This window comes from Drosophila melanogaster, chromosome 2R, assembly GCF_000001215.4.
Source record: "Drosophila melanogaster chromosome 2R".
NCBI classification, from domain to species: Eukaryota; Metazoa; Arthropoda; class Insecta; order Diptera; family Drosophilidae; genus Drosophila; species Drosophila melanogaster.
In genome coordinates this window covers 1,711,801-1,726,564 of record NT_033778.4, presented here as the reverse complement: position 1 = coordinate 1,726,564, position 14,764 = coordinate 1,711,801, and the positions used below count along the sequence as shown (strand labels likewise).

The window sequence follows — 14,764 nt, the reverse complement described above, 5'->3', positions numbered from 1 at the left end:
TTCTGTAGAGACATGGAAGTAAATTTGTATTGAATATTATTATTTTATTTAATAAACAGCAAAAACGGTACGTCTCGTTCTATTTTTTTTTTTGGAAGCTTTCAAAAGTTAATAATGACAATAAGTATTGAGCAGCTGGGGTGCCAACTCATAAACAGACGTTTCCACACTACCATTTCTCAATTCTCAAACTCAACTATCACGCTATATATGTTACTTGTGTAGTTATAGCTAAAACAAGAGAGAATGATATAGTCGAGTTCCCCGACTATCAGATACCCGTCACTTAACTAGTTTGAATGCGAACGAGAAAGTTTATTATTTCCTGGTATATCGATAGATATTGGGAGATAAAATGAGAAAAAATTTAAGAACTGTTCAAAATCTGTTCTAGAATCTGTATGCTGAATCGCAACCTTTTATCTTTTATAGTTTCGAGATCTCGACGTTCATACAGATAGACGGCCATCGCTATATCGACTTGGCTATTGATCCTGAACAAGAATATATATACTTTATATAGTCGGAAGCGCTGCCTTCTGCCTGTTACATACTACACATCATTTATAACAATACAAGAAATTGAGCGTGCTGCGAAAACTAAAAGCTATAACTAAACCGAGTCAGTAAAAATACAGGGACTTAAGAGTTTATTATTTAATTAGACTACAAGATATAATATAAAGGTACTTATTAAGGCTAACATTACGTTTAAATTCATACTTTTGGGGTAGGTTATGTATATATAGGTTAAATATATATAGGGAAACAGAACATCATATTAAAACAAACCTTGCTACCTTCGCTGGCCATTGATTCCGTGACCTGGGCAACAAAGAGTTACGCACTGACGAAGGCAGCTTTTAACTACTATAACACTTTTCTATCACAACTTTATCTCTTGTCCGCGTGAATTTAGCACCTATTTGAAATTTTAAATGCGAAAAGCAACTTTAATACTTGTGAACTCAACCGAATCTCATTTAGAAAAGAGTTTTAGCAAGGATTGAATGATTTAGGTTCAGACTTAGCAGCAGCGAAAAATTCCTAATTCGGGGCAAGAGCTTTCAGATCTTTCCTGTCACCGCTGTGAACTAGTATGTAGTTTATTTGCTCTTAATTTTAAACCACAATGCATAAAATGCAGATCTTGAATTTTTTGCACGCACATTAAAGCTCCGCAAAAAAAATGTTTGGTGCGTACTTCTCAAAGATTGTCTTAAAGCTTTTAAGATCTGTAGCATCCTTCTAGGCCCGGCTCTTCAGTCGGCAATACAAATACAATAAAAAAATAGGGTATACATCCCACTGATACCCTAGACTGATGCAGACTGAAGACACGTCATTGGTGAATATTTTCCGCATGGTGTTTACATAGTAGTTATCCTTGTAAATCTTTTAGCTCGTATTAAGTGCTTCCTAACCTTCTACGAACTCTGACTTCTACAAAAGGAGGACCGAATTTATATACGGTATATACGGCAAACGAAACGATTCTGGACCGGAGATTGTATTTCCTCTCATTTTCGTAGTGCTTCGCTAACATGCATGCTTTCTTCCGCCCTATTTCGAACGAGTCTGGACGGTCAAATTTTAAGAATCGGTCATCCAATAAGTTAAGATTCCTCAACAAAGCGTACGTAGAGCCAGAATAAATCATGCGCTGCCTGAAAACCATATAGTAAGGAGAAGTCCGTAAGCTTGAGTGTACTAATGATCTCAACGCACTGTAGCATATTGGACTAATCTACCCTAAGAATACAATAGATGATTGGGTATAACATAGCGTCAATACATTGTGACACTTTGTCATAATAAATATAAATATACAAATATACAAAAAGACCACCAAAAACTACGTAAGCACTCCAGCGCCCCAGTAATACGATCTAACGCTTATACATAAGCCGATCGCGGAGCGTGGGAATGCTGAGCATGCACTTTGCAGCTCAAGTGGTCAATGCCTTCTGCATACATATGTATATGTATAAATGTAAGTAAGAATACATAGATATAAGCAATGTATGTGCGGGTTAGCTGAACCCAACTTCAGCACACTTTGATCATTCGAATAAACAGATTCAAACAGAGCAGAGGTTCTGAGCTCGGAAAGCAAATCTATTACATCTATACCTGTTACATTTTTAAAACAATTACATGGCGACCGTGACTCGGTCTCGAGTCTGTCTCTGTGTTGTGTGTGTCCGTGTATGTGCGAGGGTCATTAAACGGTGCTAACTGTGCTGCAAGCGATGTTCGCGCTGCCTGCTGCATTTTCTAATAAAATGCGTTTGAGTAAAACAAGATAACTGTGCACCAAACCAGATTGTGTGGCATGCCACGTGTAGCAACTGATGACCAGACAGCAAAACGATCAGCAAGCACCAAACGCACAAAAACACACAGACACAAGCGGCAATTGATGGCAGACGAGCCACAATTGACCGAGGCGCAACCCGAGGTACAGAGGGACCAGCCAACGTTGGGAGAAGCACTGGAATTAAACCCCGCCGATGGACCGCGCCCACTCACAATAGCTGAGTACCGGGCACGTCAGGAGAAGCGCCAACCCAGGAAACATAAACGCTCTGGACGTAGAGTGAAATTACTACAACAACGCCGACTGGTCAAGGAAATGACCCAGTTGGCCAAGGAGGAATCATCCCGACAACGCTACAAAGAGCGTCTTGAGGACATCGAAAGCAAGATTTCGCAAGGTGCGAAACAACGCAAACGGGCTGCATAAATAAATGCCAATGCCCCAATTTGCCTTAATTTTAATTTCTAAACCTAAGCCGATGCGGGAAACCGCTGCTTGAAAAACACTAATATCTGTTAGGCTTTTTACTAACAATGCGGTTGGACAATTTTTTTTTATATTGTAAACAAATATGTGAGCCAACCACATTTATTAACAACTAATATTTCCACGTCTCCGCTACTGAGTATATATATTCAGCTGCAAAAATTTTTTTTAATGACAGAATATAACAATTCTTATCTTCATTTAACGTAAACATTTTTTTTATTTTTGATTTTCTAGAAGAATAAATTAATATCATAATAATGAGAAAAAACTCATAAATAGAAAAAAAAAACGTTTCATTGAAAATAAACAGAAAAAAAATGGGATGGTTTAGCGATTCTAGTGAGGCAAAGGACAATACTGCCAACGTAGTTAATAACGTAAAAATTATAGATCACACAGACGATATAAATGCGTTGTGGATCTTATTGCTGATCATTACAATAGTACTACTTCTACAATTTCTGCTTACAATTTATGTTAAGCATAACAAGATCATCAAAAGACGTTATATAAATAGGGCAAATCGTTTAGACCAGATTTAAAAAAAATAATATGGATTAGAAGAAAGCTTAATAAAAACTTTTTTTTACGACAAGAATGGAATGGAGCGAAATAGCGATACGAATAGACGAATTTCGCTTCAGGTTCGATAAGTCTTATAAATGTATCAATAGAGACGCAGTAATAAAATCCGAAACTTTGAAAAATCATATAGAGACATTAGTAGGAGAATATAATAATATAGTTACATTAGTAAATAAATATGCAAATAGGCTCACATCTGAACATAATAACAAATGTTTGAGGGTTATAAAATCCCTAAACACAAGATTAAATAACATCAGAAAAAGAAGGCATATTCTGATAGATGTACCAGAAAGTCTAAGTCAATTGGTTGAATTCAACACAGACCAGTTCAAAGAACTAGACGAATCTGTTCAATCAAGCGGCGCTGAGTCCGATAGTGACATTGAAACGCTAGAAGGAAGCGACCGAATTGAATTTAAATCTGAACCAATAAAAATTTCTGAGATGGCACAGACATTGATAGAATTTATCAGGCTAGCCACATCTCTGATACCAGAGTTTGATGGTAAACCAGAAAATCTACAAAGTTTTTTGGATGCTCTAGGTCTACTAGATAGCTTAAAGAGCACACATGAAACGACAGCAGTAAGCCTAATAAAAACTAAACTTAAAGGCCATGTAAGAAACCTTATAAGTAATGAGCAGACGATTGCTGCAATCATTACCCAACTGTCAAGTGCAGTAAAAGGAGAATCGGTAGAAGTGATATCTGCCAAGCTTCTGAATCTACAACAGAGAAATAAAACGGCTAACCAATACACCCAAGAGGTGGAGAAACTGACAAAGGCCCTTGAAGGTGCCTATATCAGTGAAGGTCTCAGCCAGTCCTTAGCAAATAAATACAGCACTACAACAGCTGTAAAAGCAATGACACAGAATTGCTCCATTGATAAGGTAAAACTTATCATGCAAGCAGGCACATTCACAAACATGAATGATGCCATCTCCAAATTTGTAAACAGTTGCACAGAGATAACAGGTCAAAGTAACACTGTACTCTATTATCGACGAGGTGCAAATAATTATAATAGAGGCGCCCGGGGTTATAATCGTGGAAGAAATAACTACCACAACAATTACAACCGAGGCAGCAATAACAACAATAATAATAACTATAATAACCGTGGAGGTAGGCGAGGCCAAAACCAAGGGAGAGGCCGCGGAAACTACAACCATGGTAATAATAATAATAGCAGTGCGAGAATCGCGCAAAATACGTCGGAAAACTAACAGAACCCTTTAGGAAACAACCAATAAATGTAAAAGTTCATTCCATCAATTATAGTCTTAATATATTCGTAACCTTCTATAATCATTCAACTGAAAATAAACTAACATTTCTCATAGATACTGGTGCAGATATCTCACTTTTGAAAGTAAATTCTGATAACTTCGTAATTCAAAATGAAAAAATAATAAACATCGAAGGCATAGGCCAAGGTGTGATAAAGTCTCAAGGAACAACCTTAATAGAACTCCAATCAAAAAAATATATTATCCCACATGAATTTCATTTGGTAAACCCAAATTTTGCAATACCATGTGATGGAATAATAGGCATTGATTTTATAAAGAAATTCAATTGTCAACTAGATTTCAAACCAAGTGAAGACTGGTTTATAATTAGACCCCAAAATTTAAATTATCCAATATATGTCCCGATAACATATAGCGCTGGCAACAATACAGTTCTTCTGCCAGCCAGATCACAAGTTATTCGGAAAATAGACATTAATGTTGTAAATGATTACATATTTGTTCCTAATCAAGAAATACACAATGGGATTTATGTTGCAAATACAATAGCAGCATCCAAACATGTATACGTTCGACTTCTAAATACAACTAATTTCGACCAAGTGGTCAAAGTAAATAAAATACAATATGAAAATCTAAAAGATTATGACATTCATAATACCGACACTGGAAATAGAAGCGAACAAATACTTTCAAAACTAAATAAAAATTTTCCAGACCAATTTAAAAATCAATTAACAGAATTATGCACACAGTATAGTGATGTGTTCGGACTGGAAACCGAACCTATATCAACAAATAATTTTTATAAACAAACATTAAGACTTAAAGATGATGAACCCATTTATATAAAAAACTATAGAAGCCCGCATAGCCATATTGAGGAAATTCAAAAACAAGTAGGGAAGTTCTTTCTGACAAATTTCCACTCCCTAGAATTGATGACATTTTAGATCAACTAGGTCGAGCTAAATACTTTTCATGCCTTGACTTGATGTCAGGTTTCCATCAAATAGAACTTGAGGAAAACTCTAGGAATATAACATCTTTTTCAACGAGCAATGGCTCATATCGCTTCACGCGATTACCATTTGGTCTTAAAATAGCACCAAATTCATTTCAGAGGATGATGACTATACCATTCTCGGGATTAGAACCCTCTCAGGCATTCCTTTACATGGATGACTTAATGGTGATAGGATGTTCCGAAAAACACATGATTAAAAACTTAACTGACGTTTTTAATGTATGTAGGAAATATAACCTAAAGTTGCATCCAGAAAAATGTTCATTTTTCATGCACGAAGTGACATTCCTAGGTCACAAATGCACAGACAAAGGAGTATTGCCAGATGACAAGAAATATGACGTCATCAAAAATTATCCTGTCCCTCATGATGCGGTCAGTGCAAGACGATTTGTAGCATTCTGCAACTATTATCGTCGATTTATAAGGAACTTCGCCGACTATTCACGGCACATAACTAGATTATGTAAAAAGAATGTCCCTTTTGAATGGTCAAGCGAATGCCAGAACGCATTCGAATACCTAAAAGAAAATCTTATGCACCCCACACTATTACAATATCCAGATTTTCGCAAAGAATTTTGCATTATAACGGATGCTAGTAAACAAGCTTGCGGAGCGGTTCTAACTCAGAACCGAAACGGGATTCAGCTCCCAATAGCTTATGCATCACGTTCATTTACAAAAGGAGAAAGCAATAAGAGTACAACGGAACAAGAACTAGCGGCAATCCATTGGGCAATTACCCATTTTAGACCATACATTTATGGCAAGCATTTCACCATTAAAACGGACCACAGACCATTAACGTACCTATTTTCTATGACTAATCCCAGTTCTAAATTAACTCGCATGCGGCTAGAACTTGAAGAATACGACTTCACAGTAGAATACCTAAGGGGGAAAGATAATTTTGTAGCAGACGCACTCTCACGTATAAATATAAAGGAACTCAAAGACATGCAACATAAAGTCCTGAAAGTCACTACCAGGCAACAAAGTAGACAAGAAAACTGTACAGTAACAAACAAGGAACTATTGCCTAGGCAAAGTATCCAAAATGTATCTAAGCCCAACGTACACGAAGTCATAACAAATGATGAAGTACGAAAAGTAGTGACCTTGCGAATAACTGAATCTATTTGTTTACTAAAACGAGGAAATAAAGTTATTGCAAGAATTGATGTTGACGATTTATATACCAATGGAATTTTTGATTTAGGTCAGTTCTTCCAAAGGCTTGAAATGCAAGCCGGTATACTAAAAATCAGCCAACTCAAATTGGCACCGAGTGAAAAAATCTTTGAAACCATTTCAATAGATAATTTCAAAAATATGGGCAATATAAAATTGAAAACATTAAGAGTAGCGCTACTCCAGCCGGTGACCATTATAAAAACTGAAAAAGAGATACAATCGATACTGTCTACATATCATGACGATCCAATTCAAGGAGGTCATACAGGCATTACAAGAACGCTAGCGAAAATAAAAAGACACTATTATTGGAAAAATATGACTCGTCATATAAAAGAGTACATACGTAGATGTCATAAATGCCAAATGTCAAAAACAACGACACATACAAAGACCAAATTGACTTACACAGAAACCCCAACAAATGCTTTTGATATAGTGATAGTGGACACAGTTGGTCCACTACCGAAATCAGAATATGGCAACGAATACATCGTCACACTAATATGTGATTTGACGAAGTATCTAGTAACCATACCTGTTGCGAATAAGAGCGCAAATACTGTCGCAAAAGCTATATTCGAAAATTTTATACTAAAGTACGGTCCAATGAAGACGTTCATTTCGGACATGGAGAGAGTATAAAAACAATGTAATTCAAGATATGTGTAAATATATGAAAATTGAAAATCTTACATCCACTGCATATCACCACCAGACTTTAGGGACAATCGAACGAAGTCATAGAACATTCAATGAATACATTCGTTCATACATCTCTGCAGATAAAACTGGTTGGGACGTTTGGATACAATACTTTACATATTGTTTCAACACAACACCATCAGTCATGCATAATTACTGTCCATATGAACTAGTCTTTGGAAGATTACCAAGGCAGTTCGCAAATTTTAATAAAACAGATAGAATAGAACCACTGTATAATATAGAAGATTACTCAAAGGAAATAAAATTTAGATTAGAAATAGCATATAAAAGAGCTAGACTTTTGTTAGAAAAAGCTAAGTCTTATAGAAAACAACTTTATGATAAGAAAACTTCAGATTTTCAATTAAAAATAGGAGATAAAGTTATACTAAGGAACGAATCGGGTCATAAGTTAGATCCAGTATATATAGGCCCTTATACTGTAGAAACCATAGAAGACAGAGATAACATAGTAATTAGAGATAAAAAACAAAAGAAGCAAAAAGTACATAAGGATAGACTAAAAATATATAATCAATGAAACGTTTCATTTCACTTAAGAAAAGGTCTGATCAACCTCAAAACAAAAAAAAAACACAAAAAAAAAATTTAATTATTATTTTTCCTTCTAAGAAAGTTAAACATAAATCCAAAAACATCGTAATTCAACATACATTTTTTGTATTATTCTGTCATTATACAAAAATGCTTTGAGACAAAACATTGCTAATAATTAATAAGAAAAATCAATTTCAAAAAAAATTTTTCCTTTCTAAACACAATATTAATATTGAGAACTCAATGACTACATATATTACGTCATTTCTTTAAAAAGGGAGGTGTAGCATATTGGACTAATCTACCCTAAGAATACAATAGATGATTGGGTATAACATAGCGTCAATACATTGTGACACTTTGTCATAATAAATATAAATATACAAATATACAAAAAGACCACCAAAAACTACGTAAGCACTCCAGCGCCCCAGTAATACGATCTAACGCTTATACATAAGCCGATCGCGGAGCGTGGGAATGCTGAGCATGCACTTTGCAGCTCAAGTGGTCAATGCCTTCTGCATACATATGTATATGTATAAATGTAAGTAAGAATACATAGATATAAGCAATGTATGTGCGGGTTAGCTGAACCCAACTTCAGCACACTTTGATCATTCGAATAAACAGATTCAAACAGAGCAGAGGTTCTGAGCTCGGAAACCAAATCTATTACATCTATACCTGTTACATTTTTAAAACAATTACAGCACAACTGATATCATTCAGGTATTCGTCAAAATCCTTTTGATCGGAGCGCATATATACGCTCTAATTGCAGCGATCACAGAGCGATTAAGTAAGCTGTACGTGTATGCGTAATGCCGTAATGTTGCACTAATTCCTGAAAAGCGTGAGATCGGAATTGATATCCGTTGTCTTAAAAGTATCGATTCTGGAGTGCCATACGACATAAACAATATTTTCAAATATTTTATGACCTGCATCCATCTTCTTTACTGGTACTGGTAAATACATATTTGGAAAAAATGGTCGAGTCCAGGCCAGAAATAGTAACGTCCAACTCTCTATATGGTCTTGTGTATCCCATGAGCAAACATCGAACTATCAGGAGAACGAGAAAGTATTTCAGGAACCAACTCCCTAGGTACCCAGAGCCTCCAGGCATATTCATCGTGCACCTGCTCTCCTGTCAAATGCACAGCCTTCTGATAAATATAACCGCTATCGGTTCTAAGATCAAGAAAATTTATCTGATTTGCACTCACTTTCTGCACTAGTTCGGTATATTCTGTTTGGAATTCAGATCTACGAGAAATTCATCCCACAAGTCTAAAGCAGCTATCGGTTATTCGAGACAAGAAGTCGAATCCCTTCCATATACGACCCACAATGTTTAAGAGCCACAATCGCAACGATACATTCTTGCTTGTTGCGCCTTATTGAATTTCTTCGATATGAAGGCGATAGGACGCTCAGCTCCTTCTTCCGACACCTGGACTAACATAGCTCCAACGATGGTCTATTCGCATCGCAAGGTATTCCGAACGGTTTCAAAAAATCAGGGCTGCATAAAACAGGAGCATCGCTAAGACATTGCTTTAGCTTCTCAAAAGATTTTATTGCTGCCTCAGTCAAACTAAATCTTCTTTTCGCGGTCATCAGATCTGTCAAATGTGCATTAAGATGCGATACCATCCACACAGCCCCATAAAACTTCGCCATGTGCGCAAAGTTGTAGGCAATGGAAAATTCCTGATTGCGATAACCTTTTCAGGGTCAGTTCGGCTCCATTGCCGATCGCCCAAGTATCGCCTCCCTCAGCATGCAGAAATGACTATTGCCAATAGTGATCGTTAAACCTCCATGCCTTATGTGTAGCGCAATCCCTCTCATAATTCCGTCTTGTCACGCAATGTAATATCTAAAGGTACTTGCCAATAAGTATCCTTCAGATCAAGACTAGTTATATATATAGTGACATATTCACATACAAAACCACATAACGTAGAGTAAACATATTGAAAAGCCGCATACGTAAACAATAAGTGACCACCATGCTAATGTGGATCAAATAACAAAAATATCCACTCTGCATTTTGACACCCCCATACTGTATGCCATCTGCGCAGTATGCATTCTAATAAACAAATTCTTTGACAGCGGCACTTAGCCATTCTTGTAAACAAATCTTAAAGTCTGCCTGCTCTCTCTGAGGCTTCTCCTCCACTTAAGAATCCAAGAGCAATGCTCTCCCAAAAACACTAACATATTCTTTAAGCAAGCACAGAGGCTTCTCCTCATTTTCACTTTCATTTGATTTTTAGTCTTAAGCTGAACGTTAATCAATAAACAACACAATCGATCCCGAAATTTTGATTCGTTTTATTTTGGCAAAACTTAATTTTCAGCGTTGGTCTTAGTTCATATTCGGAACGGTCCATTTAATAGACTCAAAACTATTTATTGCAACCATTTATTTGCAATTGGCGCAGTCGATGTGATCAGTGTTAAAGTTCCTTGATGCGGTAACCAGATTTGCCAATTCCTGTGTTCTTTTTGTTCTCTGACAAAAGTACCACGCTAACGGGCACCCACGTGACGGTTAATATCGCTTTAAGTTTTTAATTAAACCTCGACAATAAAGTGAAACCGAAAAATCACAATTTGCCTAAACAAACCTGAATTTATTATCAGGAAGACGCTATTGAATTTGTGAGAGGCTGTAAATCCAATTGGTTACCTCAAAGACCCACGAAAAAGCTATAGTGCAACCCTTGTGAAAATCAAAACCTATCTTAAAAAAAAAAAAAAAATATAAATAATAAATTAATAAGCGAAAATTAAAACGTATTAAAAGTAAGAATAATAAATAAATAAGTGAAAATTCTATTTGATAAAAATTAAAAATAAGAATAATAAATAAAAAGACAACATTTTAAATTAAACAATATTAAAAAAATATAAAAATATTAAAAAAATATATTAAAAAAAAAAAAAAAAAACAAAAAAAAAATACACGATAATAATAATATAATAACTAAATAATAATAATAATAATAAAAAAAAAAATAAATAAATAAAAAAAATAAATAAATAATCCAAAAATCAAAAATGGCTCAAGAACCAGCAATTGTGCCACCACTATCAGACAGCAACATGACCCAGGTTGCCTACCAGATTGGCAATGTGGAGAAATTCAACGGTGATCCAGGCTCACTATACACCTTTGTGAGTCGAATTGATTACATACTGGCTCTTTATGCTACCGGAGATGAACGCCAACAGCAGATCATATTTGGGCATATTGAACGCAGCATCAGCGGAGAAGTTATGCGCTGCATTGGAGCCTATGACATGTACACCTGGCAGCAGCTTAGAAGACAATTGGTACTCAACTATAAACCCCAGACCCCTAACCACGTTCTTTTAGAAGAGTTTCGAAAGACCCCATTTCGAGGCAATGTACGAGCATTCCTGGAAGAAGCAGAAAGCCGCAGACAAACACTTACTAGTAAGCTTGAATTAGAGCAAGATCTTGAAGAAAAGACTTTTTATTTGAAATTAATAAAATCCAGTATAGAATCACTAATTGAAAAATTACCTACACACATTTATTTAAGAATAAATAACCACAACATACCAGATTTGCGATCACTTATAAACCTTTTACAAGAGAAGGGCATGTACGAACAAATAAATCATACAAGTACACATGTCCAAAAACAAAATTTCTCTGATAAGCCACAAAAGTCCTTTAATCAAAATACTAATCAGTCTAACAATATCAGAAAATATCCAACACCTTTCCTACATTATAATTCACCAATACCATATCAAGCTCCACAAATTTATCAAACACCACCAACTAATAACCCACTTTATCGTCATCCAATACCCTACCACCCTAATCCAAACAATGTTTTTCAACCAAGCCAACAAAACAATGTTTTCCAACCAAGCCAACAAAACAATGCTTTTCAACCAAATCAACGTACAAACTTTACATCTCGACCAATTTTTAACACCAATCGAAACAATGCATTCGATCAGAATAGGTTCGGACAACAACCCCAATATCAAAATCAACAATCAACACAAAATTCAAGTTCCTATGTACCCAATCGACCAATAAAACGATTAAGACCAGCTAATAGTGGACAGACTGGGATGAGTGTTGACGAAACATTATATCAAGAGGACGCTTTTTATCAGCAGTGTGTTCCATATGACTATTTTTATTATCCAACTTACGACCATTCAGACTATTATCCAGAAAATCAATATCAAATTGACGAAAACAACCAAAATTTACAAAGAACACAACAGTTACAGCAGATTAATACAGACGAGATAAACAATGACAACCAAGAACCCAATGTTGAACAGGCCGAAAATTTTCAGCCACAAGCCTTGGAAAACCCCAATATATAACAATTAAATACAAAGAAAATAATTTGAAATGCCTTATTGATACCGGATCAACAGTTAACATGACATCTAAAAATATATTTGATTTACCAATCCAGAATACTAGTACTTTTATTCATACCAGCAATGGACCGCTCATTGTCAACAAAAGTATAATCATACCTTCAAAGATTTTGTTCCCAACAACAAATGAATTTTTATTGCACCCTTTCTCTGAGAATTACGATCTTTTATTAGGAAGAAAACTTTTAGCAGAAGCAAAAACAACAATAAGTTACCGCGATCAAGAGGTAACTCTTTACAACAACAAATACAAATTAATAGAAGGAATAGCAACACATGAACAGAGTCATTTTCAAAATGTAAATATGATACCTGACACCATGCTCAGACAGCCAAATAAAATTTCACCCATTTTAGAATCAGACCTATACAGATTGGAACATTTAAATAACGAAGAAAAACAAAGATTGTGCGCACTCCTGCAGCAATACCATGACATACAGTACCATGAAGGTGATAAGTTGACATTTACTAATCAAACCAAACATACTATCAATACAAAGCACAATCTACCACTTTACTCTAAATACAGTTACCCACAGGCTTATGAACAGGAGGTCGAAAGCCAAATACAAGATATGCTAAATCAAGGTATTATACGTACCAGTAATTCACCTTACAATAGCCCCATCTGGGTGGTTCCAAAGAAACAAGATGCATCAGGCAAACAGAAATTTAGAATTGTAATAGACTACCGAAAATTAAATGAAATAACAGTAGGAGACAGACACCCAATCCCAAACATGGACGAAATCTTGGGAAAATTGGGCAGATGTAATTACTTCACAACTATAGACTTGGCAAAGGGTTTCCACCAGATCGAAATGGATCCAGAATCAGTTTCAAAGACAGCCTTTTCTACCAAGCACGGTCATTATGAATATTTGCGCATGCCATTCGGATTAAAAAACGCGCTAGCCACCTTTCAACGGTGCATGAATGATATTTTAAGACCACTCTTAAACAAACACTGTCTTGTGTATTTGGACGACATAATTGTATTCTTGACATCCCTTGATGAACACCTGCAATCTCTCGGACTAGTTTTCGAAAAATTAGCAAAAGCCAACCTTAAATTACAGCTTGACAAATGTGAGTTTCTCAAGCAAGAAACCACATTTTTAGGACATGTTCTAACACCAGATGGAATAAAACCAAACCCTGAAAAAATTGAAGCCATTCAAAAATATCCAATTCCCACTAAACCAAAAGAAATAAAAGCTTTTCTTGGACTGACAGGATATTATCGTAAATTTATTCCACACTTTGCAGACATAGCCAAACCCATGACTAAGTGTTTAAAAAAGAACATGAAAATTGACACTACCAACCCAGAATATGACTCTGCATTTAAAAAATTAAAATATCTAATATCAGAAGACCCAATTCTTAAAGTACCCGACTTTACAAAGAAATTCACTTTAACCACAGACGCAAGTGATGTCGCTTTGGGGGCAGTACTGTCACAAGATGGACACCCACTTAGCTACATTAGCCGAACACTTAATGAACACGAAATAAATTACAGCACAATTGAAAAAGAACTCTTAGCAATTGTATGGGCGACAAAGACTTTTCGACACTACCTACTTGGAAGACACTTTGAAATATCCAGTGACCATCAACCATTGAGCTGGTTGTACCGTATGAAAGACCCAAATTCAAAACTGACCCGATGGAGAGTAAAATTATCCGAATTCGATTTTGATATAAAATATATAAAAGGAAAAGAAAATTGCGTGGCGGATGCTCTGTCCAGAATAAAACTTGAGGAGACATATTTGAGCGAACAAACCCAACATAGTGCAGAAGAGGACAATAGTGATTTAATTTTTATTACAGAAAGACCTCTAAATACATTTAACAGACAAGTTATATTTTCAAAAGGACCACCAGACATTAAAGTTACGAAATATTTCAAAAAACACATCACCCAAATATTTTACGACATTATGACCAGGGAAAAAGCCGAACAATATTTGATAGACCATTTTTGTGGTAAGAAAAGTGCGTTGTATATTGAGAGTGACGCTGATTTCGAAGTCATTCAAGCCGCACATAAATTAGCCATAAACACCAAATATACAAAAATCCTACGTAGCACGATTTTGTTAAAAAACATAAGGAATTTAAGGAATTGATCTTGACTGCTCATGAAAAAC

At 35.6% G+C, this 14,764-nt stretch overlaps 1 protein-coding gene across 4 annotated transcripts in view, besides 1 other annotated feature; it reads right to left on the bottom strand.

Moving 5' to 3' along the window:
• Positions 1-14,764, bottom strand: part of CG41520 (uncharacterized protein) — a 129,877-nt gene that overhangs the window by 52,373 nt on the left and 62,740 nt on the right. The gene's annotated exons all lie outside the window — the stretch shown is intronic.
• Positions 10,085-14,764: part of a mobile genetic element that runs on past the window's edge.